This window comes from Mauremys mutica, chromosome 7 (assembly GCF_020497125.1).
Source record: "Mauremys mutica isolate MM-2020 ecotype Southern chromosome 7, ASM2049712v1, whole genome shotgun sequence".
Taxonomy (NCBI): domain Eukaryota; kingdom Metazoa; phylum Chordata; order Testudines; family Geoemydidae; genus Mauremys; species Mauremys mutica.
The window spans coordinates 6,181,248-6,201,788 of NC_059078.1; the positions used below are offsets into that span (position 1 = coordinate 6,181,248).

A 20,541-nucleotide genomic window follows, 5' to 3' on the forward strand; every position below is an offset into this window, starting at 1 on the left:
AAATGGGTTATCAGTCTCCAGTCACTTGGTCAAAATTAGCAGATTTCATTGAAGTTCATCACAACTAGACCTAAGTGGAATCTTTATATTTGCAATCTCAGCCCAGTAGGAAAGGATGAATGGACACAGAAACTCACCTATATTTTTCTCCCTAAAGGTGACCACAATCGGGTTTCAGCAGATCAGGACAGTGAGGGGAAACATTAATTGCTACAGCCCTTTAAGAAAGGCATGCTAAATACGTGGCTTCAATTTTCATTGCCATAATTTAGGCATTTTTTGTTAATATTGAAAGTTACTTTGAAACAGTATACTGGAGCACTATTCTGTCTTGTCACCACTCAATATATAACATCCACAGGAAAAAACATGTTTTTCATTTAGCACTTCCATATTTGTGTTACTTGCTAATGGCTTGTAGGGATATCTTAAACTGTAACTCACTCTCTCTGACCTATTTAAACAAAATAATCTTTTTCTTTTTTTAAAGAAATCTTGAAAGAAAGATGTGAATTAACCAGAGAATGAGTAATGCCATTTTCTTTTCAGGAACCATTTTAGTAAGGACTATACAGTAGGGAGGGATAGCTCAGTGGTTTAAGCATTGGCCTGCTAAACCCAGGGTTATGAATTCAGTCCTCAAGGGGGCCACTTAGAGATCTAGGACAAAATCAGTACTTGGTCCTGCTAGTGAAGGCAGGGGGCTGCATTCAGTGACTTTCAGGGTCCCTTCCAGTTCTATGAGATAGGTATATCTCCATATATTTAGTTAAGAAGCTCCTGCTTCTATGTCTTGGATTAACCAATACCTCTCTGTAAGGATGATGTGCAGTAGCGATACAGTTTTAGGCCTCAATCCTGCAAAGCGTGCACATATAAGAGAAGTCCCAATGAATTTACTAGGACTGCTCAGATGTGTGATGTCATTCACTTGTGTAAGCCCAGAATCTAGGTCAGAGATGTCTGCTGTCTTTGACTGCTCTCATAGGCCAGCATAGTTTACGAATGACCCATGACAGATGAAGCAATAGCTAGAAGCATCAGTGGCAGATGTTCTATTCCAAGCTGCCTCTATTGTGACAAAGAAGTTCTGAATCCTGATGCCAGAGCTGTGCAAGAGGTAAAACAAGGTTTCTTTGACATTTCTGATATTGTAAATTTTATTTCCTACTAAAGCACCCAGAGCTAGGGATAGGTGCTTTGCTATAAATAACAAGAAATATTTGTGGACAGCACTAGTAAGAGCAACATTGAAGGTAAAATGTGGACTGCACAGCTTTAAAAATTAATAGAAGATTAAATTTAAAGGGACACTGAACTTGAAAATTACATTTCTGTCTGTATATTTTGTATCTGCTATAGATACAAATAATGGCTCAGATTGATCTAAGTGAAATGTTAGTGAAAAGCTATTCTTTTTCAGTTTGCTGACAGTGCACTCTCTGTACAGTCAATTTCACTGTTTCTCTTGCTAAATCACATTAGTTTTGCTCTTGCTGAAAATCCCTTAAACAAACAGAAAGCAGGCAAAACTTTACACAAATGTTTTTTAAAAACAAATTCAGGACATGCACTAACAGAAATGGATTTGTTTATAGCAGATTAAAAAAAAAATCAAGTTGACACTCTCCCTTTAAGAATCCAAAATAATTTCAGATCCTGATTTTAGGTGGCTGGTTTTTTGCAGTGAGGTGGAACTATTCAAGACAGGGAAAGCATAATAGTGAAGACGCTGCAGAGCGAAAAAAAGATGGGGAAGTTTTGCTAGATGGAGACACAACGTGGCATTTTACTGGTGCCATTACAAGAGGCTGGTTGGGAGCAAACGTTCAGGCTAGAGAGCACTGAGAGGTTACGCAAGAGAATCAGGATGAAAACAAAGGGCATCAGAGAAAATCAAAGAGGTATTTAGAAAGGATCCGGGTATCTTACCTGGAAACTGAAAGGAAGGAAAGGTGAATTGCAATATATGGTATGATACCAATTTGTATGTAGCAGAGCAGAGCTGACAGAGACTGTCTGGAGCTGAAATAACCGTTAGCCTGGCCAACTGGACTCACTCAGTCTGGGATTCTTAGATAAATTGGGTACTTTAGGGGGGTGTCAGGAAGGGATACAGGGAGAGGTGTGTTGCTCAGTGGTATCAGAGAGGCTATGATTGCATATGCAAGCAAACTGCTTTGTTGCCAATTTAAAAAGAAAAAAGAAAAGAAAAGCTTCTCTCTTTTTTGTTTGTTTATCTTTCTTAAGTACAGATAAGAGTGTTTAGGAGGGAAATGCCTTGATCTCCAGGTAGGAAATGGAGATATTTTGATTCTGCCGTTGAAAAAGGATGGCGCACTATCTAAAAGGGGGATCAATGGCCTGACCCAAATCCCAGGCTTTGCATCAGGCCCCAAAGCCTTGATTCAGAAACTCATGTAAGCAGGTGCTTAGTTTTAAGCAGGGGCTTAAATACTTTACTGAATTGAGGCCCAAATCTCTTAGCGTGGCCTGGTACAAGTTGTAGATAATGGGAATGGGTCAGAAAACAATTGAGAATTCCGACAAGCTAATAGTGTACTTAGCAGTTTATTATGGGAAGCAGTAGGGCACAATAGAGAAGGCATTGGACTGGGTCTCAGGAGACATAGGTTCTATCCTAGCTCTACCTCCAGCCCACGGTCTGCATCTCTGTGCCTCAGTCTCCCCATCTGTAAAATGGTGCTAACGATACTTTCATTTGCACAGCACTTGGAGATGTAAAGATGAAAAACACCGCATAAGAGCTAAGTAAGGTTATGAGCTATATTTGTTTCATGGGTGGCACATTATTTATGGTAGCATAACATATGTTTATGTAACAGAGAATATGGTGGTATACCATATGTTTATGTAACAGAATACATAGGTTCTATATATTAGAAATACTTTTAAAACAGTAATTAAACAATTTTCACAACACTCCTTTGAAGTAGGTATTATTAAACCCATTTTACCAATAGGAAAATCAAGGCAGATAGATGAAAAGACTTCAACAAGGCCACAGATGGCAGAAGCAGGATCAGAATTCAGGACCCTCTTGACTCCCAATCTTGTGCTCATTCCGTTAGACCAGATGACCTCTCAAGTGACCTGGATTTAACTGCCAGGCATGTAGGCATGACTTGAGAGAGAGAGATGAAATTAGTGGAGAGCTTAATTTAGGGTGTCCCTACACTATAGCCACATAGCTACAGCTGTGCTACCATAGGGTAGACGCTTCCTATGTTGACAAAGGGGGCTATTCTGTCACTGTAGTTACTCTACCTCTCCAAGAGGCTATAGCTAGGTCAACGGAAGAATTCTTCTATCAGCTTAGCCATGTCTGCATCGCGGGGGTTGGTCAACCTAACAAAAGGGCTTATGGCACAAAATTTTTCACAGCCCTGAGCGACACAGCTAGGTTCATAGAATCATAGAATTCAAGATCAGAAGGGACCATTATGATCATCTAGTCTGACCTCCTGCAAGATGCAGACCACATAAGCCGATCCACCCACTCCTTAAGCAAGCAACCCCTGCCCCATGCTTCGGAGGAAGGCGAAAAACCTCCAGGGCCACAGACAATCTACCCTGGAGGAAAATTCCTTCCCGACCCCAAATATGGCGGTCAGCTGAACCCCTAGCATGCGGGCAAGACTCTCCAGCCATACCCTCTGGAAAAAGGTTAAGAATATCATATCATTGACCCATTGTACTATTTACCAGTATGGCACTTAATTAACCTATTGACTAAGCCCGGTATCCTATCATACCATCTCCTCCATAAACTTATCTAGCTTAATCTTAAAGTCATGGAGGTCCTTCGCCCCCACTGTTTCCCTCGGTAGGCTGTTCCAGTATTGCACTCCCCTGATAGTTAGAAACCTTCGTCTAATTTCAAGCCTAAATTTCCTGACTGACAATTTATATCCGTTTGTCCTCGTGTCCACATTAGCACTGAGCTGAAATAATTCCTCTCCTTCCCTGGTATTTATCCCTCTGATATATTTAAAGAGTGCAATCATATCTCCTCTTATCCTTCTTTTGGTTAGGGAAAACAAACCGAGCTCCTCAAGTCTCCTTTCATACGACAGGCCTTCCATTCCTCGGATCATTCTAGTGGCCCTTCTTTGTACCTGTTCCAGTTTGAATTCATCCTTCTTAAACATGGGAGACCAAAACTGCACACAATACTCCAGATGAGGTCTCACCAACGCCTTATATAACGGGACTAGCACCTCCTTATCCCTACTAGAAATACCTCGCCTAATGCATCCCAAGACTGCATTAGCTTTTTTAACGGCCACATCACATTGCCTGCTCATAGTCATCCTACGATCTAATGTTTAAGTGTAGACCAGGCCTTAGTTCTGGAAGCATTCTAAGTGAGGGTAAAACCCTGAGGACTGGAAGGTGACAAACAGAACACCATCATCCTAAAAAGGCACATGGCTACCAAACCCTTAGATTATCAAAACGACATGAGAGAGAAGTGACAGAAGCAAAGGAGCACATGGTACATTGTGAGCAATTACAGCCTGATTAGCATAACAACTACTGGAGAGAATCTAGGGTGAAATCCTGGCCCTACTGAGGTCAATGGCAAAAATTACATTGACTTCAGTAGGGTCAGAATTTCACCCCTGATCCCTACAGCTTTGTCTACACTCCAGAACAGAATTGGTGTTAACAGCTTTTAACAATGGTTGCAGCCGAATTTGTGTCAAACATGGTCCAGCTGTCAAAGTAGTACACACAAGGACAAACCATATTTAGCAAATGTTCAGCTAAGCACAGTTATTCCCTGCTCTGACTAGGAGGTCACCAATGGTGCAATCCTATAGTATAGATACAATGAATCAGAAACCATGAGTTCTGTAAGAACAGCATAGTTACTTGGACATTATCAGCATTCAGACAGTAATAAATTATCCAAAGTTGGGAGACTGGCAATGCAGAAATGGAGTGTATGATTAACAGGATGCAGATTCATATCAAAATGGTCAATGACAGACTGGAGAATAATGAAATCCGAGACTATCTGAGGTCCTTATCTCTCATATATTAAGCAATCAGGAGCTGTAAGCTCCTTAATTCTCCTTCCTATCATTTTTCTTTAATGTCTTCCTTTCCTGTTTGGGAGGATGAAGTAGAGCTTGATACTGTGATTTATGTTTGCAGTCATCATTGGAATGTTTGCATCACTTATTGTACTCTCTGTATCTGTTGCTTTTTCCATTTATAAATATACTAAGTAATTTCAATAAGATTGAAATTAACAAGGGAAAAATATTCAGAATGTATTTGGAAACACTTGGAGAGACACAGAACTTGGGTTAAATGCAGAAAACGTGGATTTATGAGAAGGAAGGCTAAATTCGTTAACACTGCAGGACTCACCAGAATTCAGGAAATGCACGTCTCCACTGTGGAAGGATGTAGCAGGCACATGCTTATCAATCGCTGAGTTGCTGCTTGATTCAAAACTGCTGCCAGGCACAAATACTCTCTGGTGTGATTAAATCTTATTTGCCAGAGTAGCCCACTGATTTCATGAGACCCCTGGACTTAATCAAGTGCACAATTGCTCATTTGAGTGAAATCTGAAGGATCAGACCCATCACCAGCAAAGTAAGAAGTCATCATGGCAGAGAGGTCACATAACCTGATAGACAGAAAACAGTCTCAAAAACAGGATACAGTGAGTGGTTACAAGTAGGAGCAACTCTAGCTAAAGGTTGTGACTAGGGAGAGATAAGACTTTGCTATAAGATCCTTTGTACTTTGTTAGGATAAGAAAGTAAAACACCAGACACCAAAGTTTGCTGATCATTTCAAAACTGAAGATAAAACAGATTATTAAGGAAGAAAAGACCTCCTGGGATTGCAATAAGACCAAAAAGTGATTAATAAATAAAAAACATGTGGGCTTAATGTACTGTAGGCACATGCAAAACCGTGTTTGTGGGAATTGCATCAGAAAAGACTACAGTATAAAGTGGAAGAATCACAAAGCCATCACCACCACCAATAGCTGTGTTGTTTTAAGGGTAAAAAAAACAAATCTTTGAAACCTTCAGACCAATCTACAAAGACAACCAGGGCGCAGGGTGTATTAACATGGGACGTTATACAAATCAAAGTAATACAACTGCTTTACAACCCACCAGTGGCTCAGTTCTGATTGCCCTAGGAAGGATGTTACTGTCTTAGAAGTAGGGCTCTTAACTTGGGGATCACAAGCAGATGTCAGAGTTGTGACCGCCCTGCCTTTCCCATATTGCTAATTGGGTGGGGGGTCTCAGCTAACCCCCTACATGGGGGAAGGCTGCTGAGTGTTTCCTATTATGGAAAAAGGAGCCTTAGTAAGTGAAAAATTGAGAACCACTTCTCTGGGTAGGGAGAAAACAAAACAAAACAAAACACCAGGATGGTTTCAACTTTGCAGCTACTATATGTGCTTATGGGGTAATGCTGGTTGGGCTTAACTGTAATGTGATTGCCCCTGAACCAAAGCAACGTAAAGTATGAAACATTTTATGAAATGAAGCAAATGACCTGCTCACCCTAGAGAGGGGTTCAGGGAAAATAGAAGAGATAGACTACAAGCTAGAACAGTACGAGAGACCCGGACATTCAAGCAGAATTCCTTCAGCTCAGGAATATGGTATTAGACACACAGGGTAAATTGCCAAGTAAACCAATAGATAAAGATGAGTTTAAGACACATCTGAACATTGGTACGACAAGAGAGTGGATTAAAGACTTCAGGGCTAAGCCTTCAATGGGACTCACTTGTGAGGCCACGTGTCATTTCTGACAATTCTCTCTCTCTGGAAGTCGTACACCATCAAAGCCAAAATTACCCCCTATGGAAAACAAGGTGGGTGAGGTCATATCTTTTATTGGACCAACTTCTGCTGGTGAGAGAGACAAGCTTTCACGGAGGTCCCCTTCAGGAAAAGGCAGGCAAAGATGCTCTGGTGGAAAGAGTCAACAGTCAGTGACAGCAAGTCTCTCTAGCCAACATGCCGCTTTGGCACCACGAACTGTAAAGTATCTTTTCACATTATTAGATCAGTTTTTATTGACCTCAAAGGGTCATTTTCATTCACTGACACACCAGTGTCAACTGAGAGGGCAGGAAAGAGACCAGATTACAGAGACCTGTAAATTTCATTCTGACACTGCCTTTCACAGGGACAAAATTCAGTCAGGGGAAACAGAAAAAAGAAAAGGAAACGATCTAAGCAGGAAAGTAAACAAATAAGAGCGTAACACTGGATGGGAAAGTGTTTTTAAAAAAGATCCAAGGGGCCTGATTCTCCCCTTGCTCATAGCTGTGTTACAATGGTGTGAGTCCATAGACTAGGCATCAGTGGAGTTACTACTGATTTACATTGACACAAGAGTCAAGTCCAGTAATTTTACCAGCCGCAAACCAATTTGCACAGTGCTGGTAATTCTAACTGTTTGAGCTAGTAATTAGAACTCAAGATATCTCCCTGGCAGCAGTGAAAGAAAGAAATGATTTTGTTTTATCCAAAATATAGCTCTTTACCCATCAGAGGATGTCTTGTATTTAACATCTTCAGTGCATTATGGGCCAGCTCTCCAACTGATGTAATTCAGCATAGCACCACTGCAACCAGGGGAGATATGCTAGGGTATACATAATCTGGGGTGAAATCCTGGCCCTACTGAAGTCAATGGCAAAAATGACAGACTTTAGTGGGTCAGAATTTCACCTCTGACTTCTATAGCTTTGCTGCCCTTTGAAGTGTTGCTTGTGCACAAACACTATTTTATATATTCCTACATTACATTAAGACCACATGTTTGGTAAGATTATGCAGGGTGTGAGACTGCCTACAATGGCATGTCTGATCTGCAACTGCTGGTAGCAAATATCTCCAACTGCCAGTCATGGGACACTAGATGAGAAGGGCTCTGAGTTACTACAAAGATTCTTTCCCAGGTGTCTGGATGCTGGGTCTTGCCCACCTGCTCAGGGTCTAACCGATCATCATATTTGGGGTCAGGGCAGAATTTTCCCCCAGGTCAGATTGGAGGAGACCATGGGGGCTTGTAAAAGGGTTCGGCCCTCTCTGGATCGGCAGGGAACCAGACCGCCTCACTACGTCCATCGGGTTATTTCGGGGGAACTAGCCTGGCCGTGGGGTTTCATGCCGCGGCAACAGTAGAGATCAACAAACAGCTCTATTCCACAGACCCAGGCCCTAGTTCAGGGCGGGGCAGTCGAGAGTCTCTGGCTCAGGCCCTTATGCAGGGGCTGAGCAAACAAATGAGTTCAGGCCCTTATGCAGGGGCTGAGCAAACCAATGAGTTCAGGAGGCCTAGGCCCTGGCTTCAAAAGGCCTGGGGAGAGGGGGAGACTGCCACCCACACGTTGGGTGGCAGTGGGGACGCAGGCCCACCCACTCCACTGCGTCCCAGGCCGGGGCCCTAGCAGCGGTAGACGACCCGCTGCTGTGTCAGTGGGGATCCTGGCCGCAACACACTGACTTCGGCTCTGGGTGTGCTGCAGCCAGACTAGGGTCGGCTGCCCCCGGGCTACTTCCTACCTCCCCCTCTAGAGGCACCTGTGTCTGGACCGTGTCCTCCACGGAATCAAGCATCATGGGCTCCTCAGGGTACTCGGCGAGTGGCAGGCTTGGCAGCTCCTCGGGGTAGCTTGCCACAGGCAGGCTTAACAGCTTCTCCAGGGTCTGGTCAGTCCTCAGGTCGATCGCAGACTGCAGGAGTCTCCCCACCGGGAGCTAGGCCACAGGCGTCTGGCTTCTCCAATGGCCGGGCCTCTAGTGAGCTCTGGGATTGGGCTTTTGTACTTGCTGTCCTGCACCCTGACCTCAGGGGGGCAGGTGCAAGCTCCACTGGCTCCGCCCACTTTGGCATCCGGAGGGGCTCGTCCCTCTCCCGGGCGGCGGGGAACCAGACTGCCTCACTACAGGGCTTTTCACCTTCCTCTGTAGCATGGGTCATGGGTCCCTTGAGAGTTTAAACAAGGGTAAATGGCAGATTCTCTGTAACTTTAAGTCTTTAAACCATGATCCGAGGACTTCAGTAGCTCAGCCAGAGGTTAGGGGTCTGTTACAGGAGTAGGTGGGCGATGGTCTGTGACCTGCAATGTGCAGGAGGTCAGACCAGATGATCATGATGATCCCTTCTGACCTTAAATTCTAAGAGTCTATGAGTTTGATGATACCAGGCAAACTTACGAGAGATGCCTCAAAGATCACTACCATAGCATGGGACAAAGTCTGATTGAACAAAAAAATATCCCTTCCATGTTTACAGATTTTTTAAAAATCACTTTTAGGTTTCAGTATGGCATGAGGTATGGGGACCAAGATATCTGCCCACATTTAACAGCCACTATCTTGTTTAAATCTGTATCTACCTTATGCTGTCCTCTCACATAAAAATGCAACGAAAGGAAAACCAGTGGCCTAATTCCACCATCCTGCAGATTTTAAAGACCACCAGGGGTTCTGGTGACCACAACCTCCTCCTCACTACTCCAGGCTGGAGGTTAGAAATCCATTGAAAGTTCATGCATGAACTTCATTTTTAAAATCATAAATAATTATTTTTGTAGGGGCTGGATGATACGATAGGCTGAATTTCTAAATATATTAAGATTTAACGTACCACTGCTTTTATTAATAATTACCTTAAACTAGGAGTGTTGCCCTTGCTGTATTGTCTTTATTGTCTATATTGTGTGATTTTTATGTTGATGTTAGGCCCAAACCAAAAAAAACCCTCAACTGGGTAAAAGTTTTTAACCATATCCAAATTTCCTGGCTGGACCCTAGATATGTAAAGGACCAAACAAGAACCTTGGCATACACATAAACTTAGTAAAAGTTCTGATTTAGATCTGAACTTTGCAGATCAGGCTCATCTCTGCCTTTCATATCTTTGCACAAATACATAAAGCTTATAATTTTGTGCATGGCTAGGATCGCCTTGAATCTAATATGCAGTTCAATACTCTCTCTGCACCCTTTTGAGATGATCACTTGGGAAATCATTGTTGCATGCTGAACACTGGCATAAATCACATATTACTATTTACACAGAGAACTATAATAAATCAAATCCCATTTCAGAGGCAAAGGGGAGACCAGAGCTCTAATCCTCCAAAAGGACAGAGATTCCAACGTGCCTATGGACTTAAGAGCATTTATATTTATCTAGAACATATTTTACCAGGAAAAGTGAGATGTCCATATGTCATTGCCATGGAAGTCCTGGGGAATGGAATCTGTGTTGGCATAACGACAGATCCATTCTTAAAGGGAAATTGTAAAATATATTTCCTCGCTGGAAAAGAGGTTATTGTAAATAAAGCAGACTACTGTATATCATCTCCCACCCAAAGCAGACACTTTAAAGCACTCCTAAGAAATAGGACTGTTCAGACTCAGAATGTGAGTCAGTTCCTGGAAAGGGGTCTGGGAAATGCCAAGGATGACAGCAGCAGAAAAGCAGATTGCAATCCTCGTGTAATGGAAACAACAGAGCACGAGGAGACTATACATCTCTATTGCTATTGCTGAAGCAAGTCAGGAGACACGGGCATTTGGCTGTCATCAACAATTGCAGGAAAACAATTCTGTTAATCACATTGTACTTCTGCTAAAAAAAAAAAAGAGATATACTTGAGGAGTCTGGGCCAAATTCTGCTCTCAGCTATGCCAATGTAAATTTGGAGGAATCGCATTAGATCAACAATTTTAAAAAACCTAGACTTTTACTTAGGTGAACCATGGTGTTGAGAAACATTCAAGTCAGAAGGTCGCCTAAAGAGACTCCTCTTGAATTAGACCTTAGGCATCTCCCTCCCTCTCTATGGGCCGAATGCAAAACTCATTGAAGTCAATGGAAAAGCTCCCATTAGATCAGACTCTGTGGGTCTAATTCTGCCAATCTTACTCATGCTGAATCATAGCACATCCCACTGAATATAAGTTAAACTGGCAATGCTGGACCCGTGTATAGTAAAATACAAAATAGGCCTGACATGAAGTATTTCCTATACTGATTATTTGTTGGCAAAATTATGCATGAGTGTTGCACTGAGTTACCAATCCACAATGCATCTCTGTTCCATATATCTTACTAGCAACATAAAGACATTTAGACCCTGATTCAGCAAAGCACTACAGCACATACCCCATTAACTTCAATTGGACTTAAGCATGTGCTTAACTTTAAGCACATGTATACATGCTTTGCTGAACTGAGGCCTTCAGTAGGTGATCATTCCCTCTCCTCATCCCCAAAAAAGACAAAATTACTCTGATATCACTCCAAATAACTAGAATTGTGGGAAGTGCTCTCAGTAAAATTGGAAATTATACAAATTGGCTTTGTTATAAAATTGAAACTCACACCAGGAGCATCAAAACAAACCTAGGCCCTACTTCAAGGGAAACGGGATGATTTATGGTTTTGCATTAAAATCATGGGATATTTGTGTTGAGAAGCTTTCAGAAGAGCTCAGAAGCAATCAGATATAACTCAGAGTGAAATGCAAGGTGAAGGTGCAAATGAGCGAAAAACAAACAAAATATTCTCATGGGATCTTATGAGCTGAAACTGCAAATTTGACTGTCAGCATGAAAAGGACGTGAATGGTGATCAACAGGAAAATGACTTGCAAAAGTCTCTCTCTCTCAAGCATTCTAGACCCATTGGAGATAGAAAGCAGTAGTATATCCCATAATCAATAGATGTTTCCCTTGTTTTAGAATTATCTACAGCTTCTTAGCCCACAAAACCCATTTAATTCAACTTTGAATTTTTTTAATTTAACAATGCATTAGAAAAATAAAACAGAAACTATTCTTCAAAATGTTGATATTAAAATTCAAGTTGGACTTGTTCTCCCCAGATATCACAGAACTGTCCAAAGGAAGATGTAATTTTAAAGAAAATCTGCCATTTAGATATCTGAGTATTTCCACTGGTAACTCACTAGAGAGTGAAATTCACCCTTGTGCAGAGGCCCAGCACAAGGTCTAAGCCCTTAATTCACAATTAAACTGTGAAAATAGGGTCTCTGTGGCCCTTAACCCTAGCGCTGATTGTCTGCAGTGGTGGGAATTTTATCCTAGGATGTTTCATTTATTCTAAGATTTAATTTTATAACTAAGTCATAGCAATATGATTGCATTGGTGAAACAGTACTTGAGTTTGAGAGAGATTTAAGGCTGCTTATCTAAAGTCACAAACCATGAGAGGTTAAACATAGCTGTTATGTATTTTTCATTTCTAAGACACTGCATTTCTCTGATCTAACCACCAGACCCACAACAATCAGCAGAAACATTTATTGCCCTAAAAATATATGCTTGCTAAGATGTGTTTTAGAAACTTACTCAGATTAAAAGCTATTTTTAAAATCTAAACTTTATTGCTTTATATATCACAATAATATGGGTTTGTCATAAACCTGTAGTCCCTGTACTTTAAATATACCCCTCTTTATTGCCTGTGTTACGCAGTAGTCACTTCAACAAACAATAGGGAAAGAACAGAGAGAGAGAGAAATTAATGCTGTAGAAAAGGCCAGTCACATTCTTCTCTGAACACTCTTTCGTAATACTAATAAAAAGGGACAGCCAATAAAATTGCAAAGCAGCAAATTTAAACCTGATAAAGAGAAATCCTTTTTAACTTGACAGATAATTAAGCTTATGGAACTCACTGCCACAAGTTATTATGGTGCAAAAAGAGCTTTGCCGAATTCAAAAAATAACTAAATAGTTACATAATAAAAACAGGATAAAATGTTACAATGGGTATAAACTGTAATTGTTAAGGGCACAAGCCCACCTTTAAGTGATATGGCTTAGGAACAATCTTGGGTTGTTGTACGACTGCCCCAGTGGAGTTTCTTGTAACCATTTCTGAAGCAGGTGGTACTGCCCACTGACAAATACAGGATAGTGGACTGGGTAGGTCACTGGTCTGATCTATTATGTCAATTCCCGTCCCTATGATTTGTTACTGCAGAAGTGGAAATGATCAATCCATTCTGCACTGCAAGGATATTACGCTATGGAGGCCCACACAAGAGAGAAAAACAGCTGAAAAATGATGCTGTATTTTGAGTGTGTACATTTCCCAAGCTGCTCCATGCAGGTCAAACACTGTAGCATAAAAAAAAATACAACTCCCCTTGTTCCTGAAGTAATAAGATAACAAAATTCAGCTCAGACCTCCTTCCCTGGCCTGACTGCTCCTAGGATTCATACATCTGCTTAGCCACAACCTAGTTCCTCTCTCCAGAGAGCCACCCCCCTTCTCTTCTCTCCAGGTGGGGTCATCAGCCACCTGTCTCACTGAGTCAGCAGAACCCACTTACTCTTCTCCCTGCAGGATCAATACCTGCTAACAAGAGGGGTCTTACTGACAAATGTTGCCTGCCTGTTACGTTTGTATATGGTACAGTTTGTAACCTAATATCTGATTATGTTACATTGAATGCTCTGCAGTTAGTTTCATCCTGGGCTTAGAAGATATTATCTCATTTTTAGGACCCCTGGGAGGACACAATATTTTATTGATGAAAGCTGAATACATACGTATGTCTGTACAAGTCCCATGCAGACCATAAAGGTTCCAGGTAGAACTGAACACACAATACCCTGGATTGAAAAGAACACCCTAGCCCTGGGTAACAAAGCAAACACAATCATCCTGCACCAGGCCTATCTTCCTTCAGAGAGGCTCTGGCACCAAGCAGTTTCCAGCTGAATCCTGGCCCCCGCTAGGCCTTTCTTCCAGGAGCTAGTATGAGAGATCTGCCCTCCCTCCCAGCTCTTCTCCAAGGTGCTGACCCTCTCCTTTTAACCCTCCCTTCTGCCCCGCCTCCAAGCCTGCCAGTATTTGCAGGTGAAACAGGATGGGGCTGACTGAGCCTACAGCAGCTCACAAACCCTTTCCTGGCCAATGGAGGCTTTTGTACACCCCATCACAACCGGAGAAGGGACACTTCATGTCCTCAGCCCCTCTAAAAAGGCTTGCGCTTTGCTCCAATGGTCCTGAAAATAAATGTGTGTACACATGCAACCACCCACCTACTGGCAATTCTATGGGAAAAAAGAGCTGGACAACTCAGGTGGCATGTGAGTTAGTATGCTAATTGTTAGTATGCTAATGCTAATTGGTGTGACACTAAAATGTAGGAATATGTTACACACATAAAATAGCATCCGCTGCGATAAACACAGCGGTTTGATTGTCCTTATGGCATCTCCAGTAAGGTGCTCTCTAGCAGCAAAATGCACCCCTGTGCCGAGGGCCAGCAAAAGTTCCACCTGTTACTTAAGACCTCAAAATAGAGGTGCAGTTTTTCTGCTGAGGGGCGAATTTCATCCTAGAAGAGGAGACAGTTTGTCTGATTTAACATCAGGCTACATTTAGATAAACATGTACAGGCAGTCCCTATTCATACACTGCAACAATATGGCAAGAGAAGGGTCAGGGCAACTCTGCCTATTTGGCAGGTGCTCTTAAATATCCAATGCAATACCCTGACTTGGTTTTTTCAGAACAGTAGGAAAACGGCAGACATATCCAGGTGTGCTTTTCTTACCCCACCACAGTACTTAGTCTATTGTTAACTATACTTTGTAGCCCATAGGGCTAGCTTGCCTTCATTATATTCAGCTATAATGCAAGGAACCTACAGGCCTGTACCTGATAAGATATTTGCGTCAGCAGTTTCAGCAGAAGGCTTGAGGCCTATGAACTTTGGCACTGATAAATGGCCCAACAGAAACCCCCAAGTATTGGGGAGCTGAAAACAGAGTGTTTAAGGGGAATTTCCAACCACAGGAACATGAGTCCAACCACAAGAGTGCCATAGCAATGAATCAACGTACATAATAATGAGAGGTACCTCAGTTACATCCACAGATACCTAACCGCAAGAGGGCCACGAATTGATGTCTATGATAACAAGTTGAGATCGTTGATATACTAACCTGCAGGAGAAGGACACTCCAACATTAGTAAGAGGAGGAAATACAAATAAGGAAAAGGGGCAAAACCCCAACTGCATATGCATTAGATATAGTGGTGTAAGCGTAACATATGATAAAAGTTGCATCCCAGCCTAGGGACAGTAGGAGAAGGAGATGTAGCCCATGGGAAGTGCCAGAATGATGGCCACTGGTGATGAGGGGGAAGGTGATGGTGATGAGGAAGATGATGGCTGACATTTCAGGTAGTCCTGTATGGGATGATGTGAGTATATGGATGTGCAGATGTACATTCTGTAGTATCTCTAGATACCTTACTGAGCTGGAGTGTTTGTGACTGTGGTAAATGTATTAAAAAACTATTCGTAAATATAGAAGAGTTCCTATTGTGTGAGTGTTGCAGCTGTGCACATCGGGATTCCCAACTATACAATGATTTAAATACTGGGTCTGATCTTGGGACAAGAACCTGTCTACCCTCAAAGTGATAACTGGGGATTCTTAAGTAATCAATATAATGAATACATCTAGATCTGACTACAGCTTCTAGGTCTCAGTGTATTTAACATTATTAACATTATTCTAATGTTCTTCTATTCAACAGACAGAACTTTGCTCCCTAATTTCAGTTACTTCTCCTTTTGGGGGTGTCACATCATCTGGTCCCATGAGGAACCATGAGAAATACATCAGGTACCAAAATCCACCACAGAAACATTCCAAACATCTTCCTAAAGTGCAGAGACTTAATACACACAGAATAATTCAGAGGGAATACAGTACCCACACTTGAACTAGCGTCACTTAACTTCCAAGTGAGTAAACTGAATGAATTTCTCCAATAGCTCACTCCAGAAGAGACCTCCTACAGCTAATCCACAGGTCATCAAAAATCCCACGCAGCCTTATACAACCCCCGTGTCTCTGTCCTAAAAAGGACAAACCCCCAAGAATTTTGGAGTCATTAACCAAAGTGCAGAGAGATTACCTATTATACAACAGCTTTAGGAGGATATAAATTTCACAGCCTTTGATACATCACTCCAAAGAGCATGGGTCAGTAGATCTCATTATGCATGAGAGTGTCAGAGGAAGCACTAATCAAGTTAGTTCCAAGTACCATAGACTCTTGGAAATCCCCTTATTGGGGCACCATTAAACACAACTAATATAGCAAGGCCCTAAAACTAAAACACCCCTCAAAATGCATTCACAGGGAAATTTCTAATGAAGTTTCTTTGTATGATTCACAAACAAAACTGGACTTGGAATGAGAAAGCCATGTTTAGAGAAGTTTAGAAATGTTGACATTAAAGAATCATCATGTTTTACATAACTCTCACTCCCTTTTCTAACAGATTAAAGGTAGCACAGAGTAACATATACTGACTTACAACACTGAAATAGAAAATGAAGAGTTGCTAATGGTAAGGTTAAGAGCTTTGATAGCTATATTTTTAATTATTTGTAATTATATTTAATGAAGGAGTACAGATGAGGTAAAACTTAGGACAAGTCCTTGCTGGAATAAGTGTGTGTAGTGGCTTGGAGGGGTTCCTTCTTCTCTGTGGCAGAGGAAGACCACTCCACTTCACTATGCCACCTAGCGACTGAGAGCCAATCAACAAGGGATTAGCACCAATAACAGTCTGTAGCCAGTCTAGCTAGGGCAGGCAGCAATACAGTCCAGGCTCAGCCCTGTGGGTGGGTCCGAGCAATATCTGAGCAATATCTCGCTGGCTGAGGCAGAAGGCAAATACAGGCCATAAAGCCTAAAGTGGCTAGGCTGCCACAGGGGTGGGGTTGGCAGCAGGGGGTAGGGGACCCTGGGCCCACCCTACTCTACCAGGTCCCAGCCCAGGGCCCTAACAGTGGCACAGAATCCCACCACAGAGTCAATGGGGGTCCTGCCGAAACACGCTGACCGTGGCTTCAGCAAACACAACCAGACTAATGTCTGGTTTCTCTGGGCTACTTCCTACTCCTACCTGGTTGTAGGGCTCTGTCGCTCATGTGCCCTCAGGCTCCACAGGGTACCCAGCAGCCAGGAGTTCCAGCAGGTCTTTGGGGTGTTTGCTGGGTGACAGTTCCAGAAGCACCTCCAGAGGCAGAGGTTGATACAGCTCAACTCCTGATTCAGGGACCAGCAGCAACATATGGTCCAGCAACATACCTGGCTCTCCATCAACTGAGCTGGAGGTCCCACCTTTTATACTTCCGGTTTGACCCCTCCTTCTGGCAGGCCCAGCCTGGTTCCACCCACTAGGGGGCAGGGAGTGGTTCCTCCCTGTCTGTGTCAGAGGAAAGCAACTCCGCCTTGCTACTGTGTGGTTTTGCAAATTCTTCTTTTTAAAAGTATTGCTAATCTGCTTAAACTGTTATTGCCCATAGAACAAAGGCACCCTATTGTGTTGGAACATGTAAGTAAAAGAGACACAAGCATGAAATGATGAATAAAGCCTAGCTTTTTCTAAGACCCAGGGCAGGGTGACACAAAACCAACATGACCAAGAAACTGCAAATCCAGCAGGAAAAATACAGAAGTTGAGTAACTGAAACTCATGCATGTGTAAAGTCTGGATTACCAAAAATCGAAAGGGTTGATGTGCTAAAAGCCATTTGGATAAAGATTAAATAATCTGCAATATAGAAATATTGAAGTGAGCATGGGCCCAAACTGGAGAAACACCGGACCAAAAACTGAAGAATGGGACTGAAGGACCAGACCTACGGGTCATGGAAGATGGAAGAACTTTCTGGTGCCCCAGAATGTGGTAACTTGGGCCCATTTACCGATCCTGTCTTGTCATTATTATTTGTCAGGTATAAATGTTTGTCCAGACATGATAAGTGATAATAATTCTGTTATTTTAAATAACTATATTTAAAAATAGTATAAATAAAAGCAAAAAATGATTAAACCTAAATTGGGCGGTCTTGTGACTCCGTTTCCCAACTTTTACCCCCAAAACACCATTTCTCCTGATTTTCCCAGTTCTTGCTCAGAACCCTCAGTGAGCAACAGAAATATTGTCCTGCTCATCCATAATTGGAAAAAGGGGGAAGTGACCTAATTTCAGGGCCAGTTGAAATTTGTGTTTGCTTTTTTGTTTGTTTCTGTCAAAATTTTCAGGAAAAACTGTCATTAACCCCCAACCCTTGCCCCCAGAACAAGATACTTTCTGTTTGCAGTTTTCGGGGGGGGGGGAAGAATAAGGAAACCATGAAAATTTTAATTTTGTCAAACCCTCCATTTTCTACCCAAAATAATTTTTTAAGGAAAACTTCCCATTGGCCCTGCTTTGAGATGTCTGCTGTTCTTTGTTGTGTTAGCTCTCTCTAGTTCCCACTATATTTAACATTATTAAAACTATCCTCTTCTGTCTATCCTACCTAATTTAGCCTTCCTCAGATTTAAGGCATTTGTAGAAACACAGGTGCAAGACAGTCCCCTAAATTAGCTTCTCCAGTCCACAGCAAATAGACCAGCTGCTGCCCTTAAGAACAATGTAGAAATGCTTCCAATTGATATCAGGCCCATCCACTTTGGCTCAGACAGACTCTGATAATCTCCTTGGGGAAGAAGATCATGAAGAGTTGATGGCCACTGAACACAGAGTGCTGGCCCAAGTTTGTTTCTCTTCATCTTTCTGAGGTGACATTAGTCCTCTCTGGTGTGGTCAATGGCAGGGCTGCTGTGTCTTTCAAGCTTGAAGAAGAATCTGACTGATTGATTGTTTTCTGCCAGTGGATGTGCCCACTTTACCCAGAAGTATCACAAGGCTGCCTAGAATTAATCCCTTCTCACTCACACTTTCCATTAATGACATTCCAAGCTTGTGCATTCACTTACAGATGGAAACTCCAGATTGTTAACAAGGTAGCACTAGAAAGTGTGGCAAGTTCAATATTCTTCACAGAGCAGGGCACAAAAGACAATAGCAGTAAAATGCAGGCTGTGAATACATTAACTACAGCAGCCACATAAAAGGACTGTCTCCTAATTGTTTACGGGGGTAGGAGAGACCTTGATATATATTGCATCACAGTTAGCAGAATCCGTATCATGTTTCCTATCACCGTAATGAGTTTCATCTTTGATTCTGAGGGTCCTTGCCACATTTGGTCATGTTACAGTGTCTTGAGACTCTTTATGATTTTGTTAGTGTGAGAGTCCACAATCAAAATGATTAATAGAATTCAAAACAACCATTTAGAAACAAGAGGTGATAAATAGGGAAAACAGAAACTAACTGAAAATGAAGCAACCGACAAAGTTTTCAATGAAAGTTTGGATTAAAAATTGCAAAGAATGAAAGTTCTCCAAAAAGTGTATTCACCAACAGAAAAAAAAAGCCTAAATATAACGTGGAAAATATGTGACTAATTTGCTAATCTCCAAAGAAAACTGCAAATCTGATTGCATTAGTAAGATGTCACTTAGAATAAGGCACAAACTCAGCCATATATTCATCCACAGGACCAGCCACACTGCTTTCTCTCATTGTAGAATATGGCCTGGATTTACCCATGGTTCTCAAGTTTCTGTCTAGGTTTATTCCAAACCTGAATCTCAAATGTAATGAAAAAAGGCTGAAAGAAAAGATCTGGCAACAACCCTTCAGGTGCTGTTCAAAGAGTGCTTTCATTATGAAGAAAGTGAACTTGGATATCTGTCAGCACTTTAATATAATGTCCATGAGTGTGACCACACCGTTTAACTCCTTCCAATCAAATGGAAATGTCTAGTCTGTAATATCACAGAAATGAGCTAACACAATTGTCTCGGGGAGGCATCCATATCATGGGATGGGCGAACTGGTTGGGGGGAAACCATTATCTGAACTGACTCCAATCATGGCTCCAATTCATCAATCAGAACAAGCCCAACCTGCTCTTTAAATTTTGGCTCAGTCTGAATGGAGAAATTAAGTCTTCTTTCAGTAGCTTTCCCTACAGACTGATCTCTTAGGCCCCATCATTAGGAACTTTTTTTAAAAAGAGTTTGAAACAAGCATCTCTGCTAATGAAGGAAAATTCCATAAGCAATATGGCCTAACTCTACATTCGCTATATCTCCCTCGGACCTGCATGGAGACGCACAGGGCTAGGGGCAGGCCTGTCTAGCCCTGTCAGCTTTATTGGGGGGAGGGATCACTCAGTGGTTTGAGCATTGGCCTGCTAAGCCCAGGGTTGTGAGTTCAATCCATGAGGGGACCACTTAGGGATCTGGGGCAAAAATCAGTCCTGCTAGTGAAGGCAGGGGACTGGATTTGATGACCTTCAAGGTCCCTTCCAGTTCTAGGAGATTGGTATATCTCCAATTTTTATTATTATTGTTATTGTATGTACCAGTCTGTTAGAGCCCTTGCACTCATGAAGTGAGAACTGGGGCACATGTGGAGAGGGCCGCCAGGGCCGCCCAGAGGGGGGGGCAAAGGGGGCAATTTGCCCCGGGCCCCGGGCTCCGCAGGGGCCCCCAAGAGAACAGTGGAGGCTCCCGCCTCCGCCCCTCTCC

The 20,541-nt window shown here is 42.3% G+C and overlaps 1 long non-coding RNA gene across 2 annotated transcripts; it reads left to right on the plus strand.

Annotated features, from left to right (window-relative positions):
* Positions 1–1,082: 1,082 nt before the first annotated feature.
* LOC123374893 lies at positions 1,083–17,815 on the plus strand. Of its 2 annotated transcripts, none has more exons than XR_006581240.1 (4): positions 1,083–1,120; positions 15,628–15,716; positions 16,382–16,450; positions 17,415–17,815. It is a non-coding gene; the product is annotated as an uncharacterized LOC123374893 (long non-coding RNA). The 2 variants fall into 2 exon arrangements; XR_006581239.1 differs by lacking the exon at positions 1,083–1,120 and adding an exon at positions 1,185–1,256.
* The last annotated feature ends 2,726 nt before the right edge of the window (positions 17,816–20,541 follow it).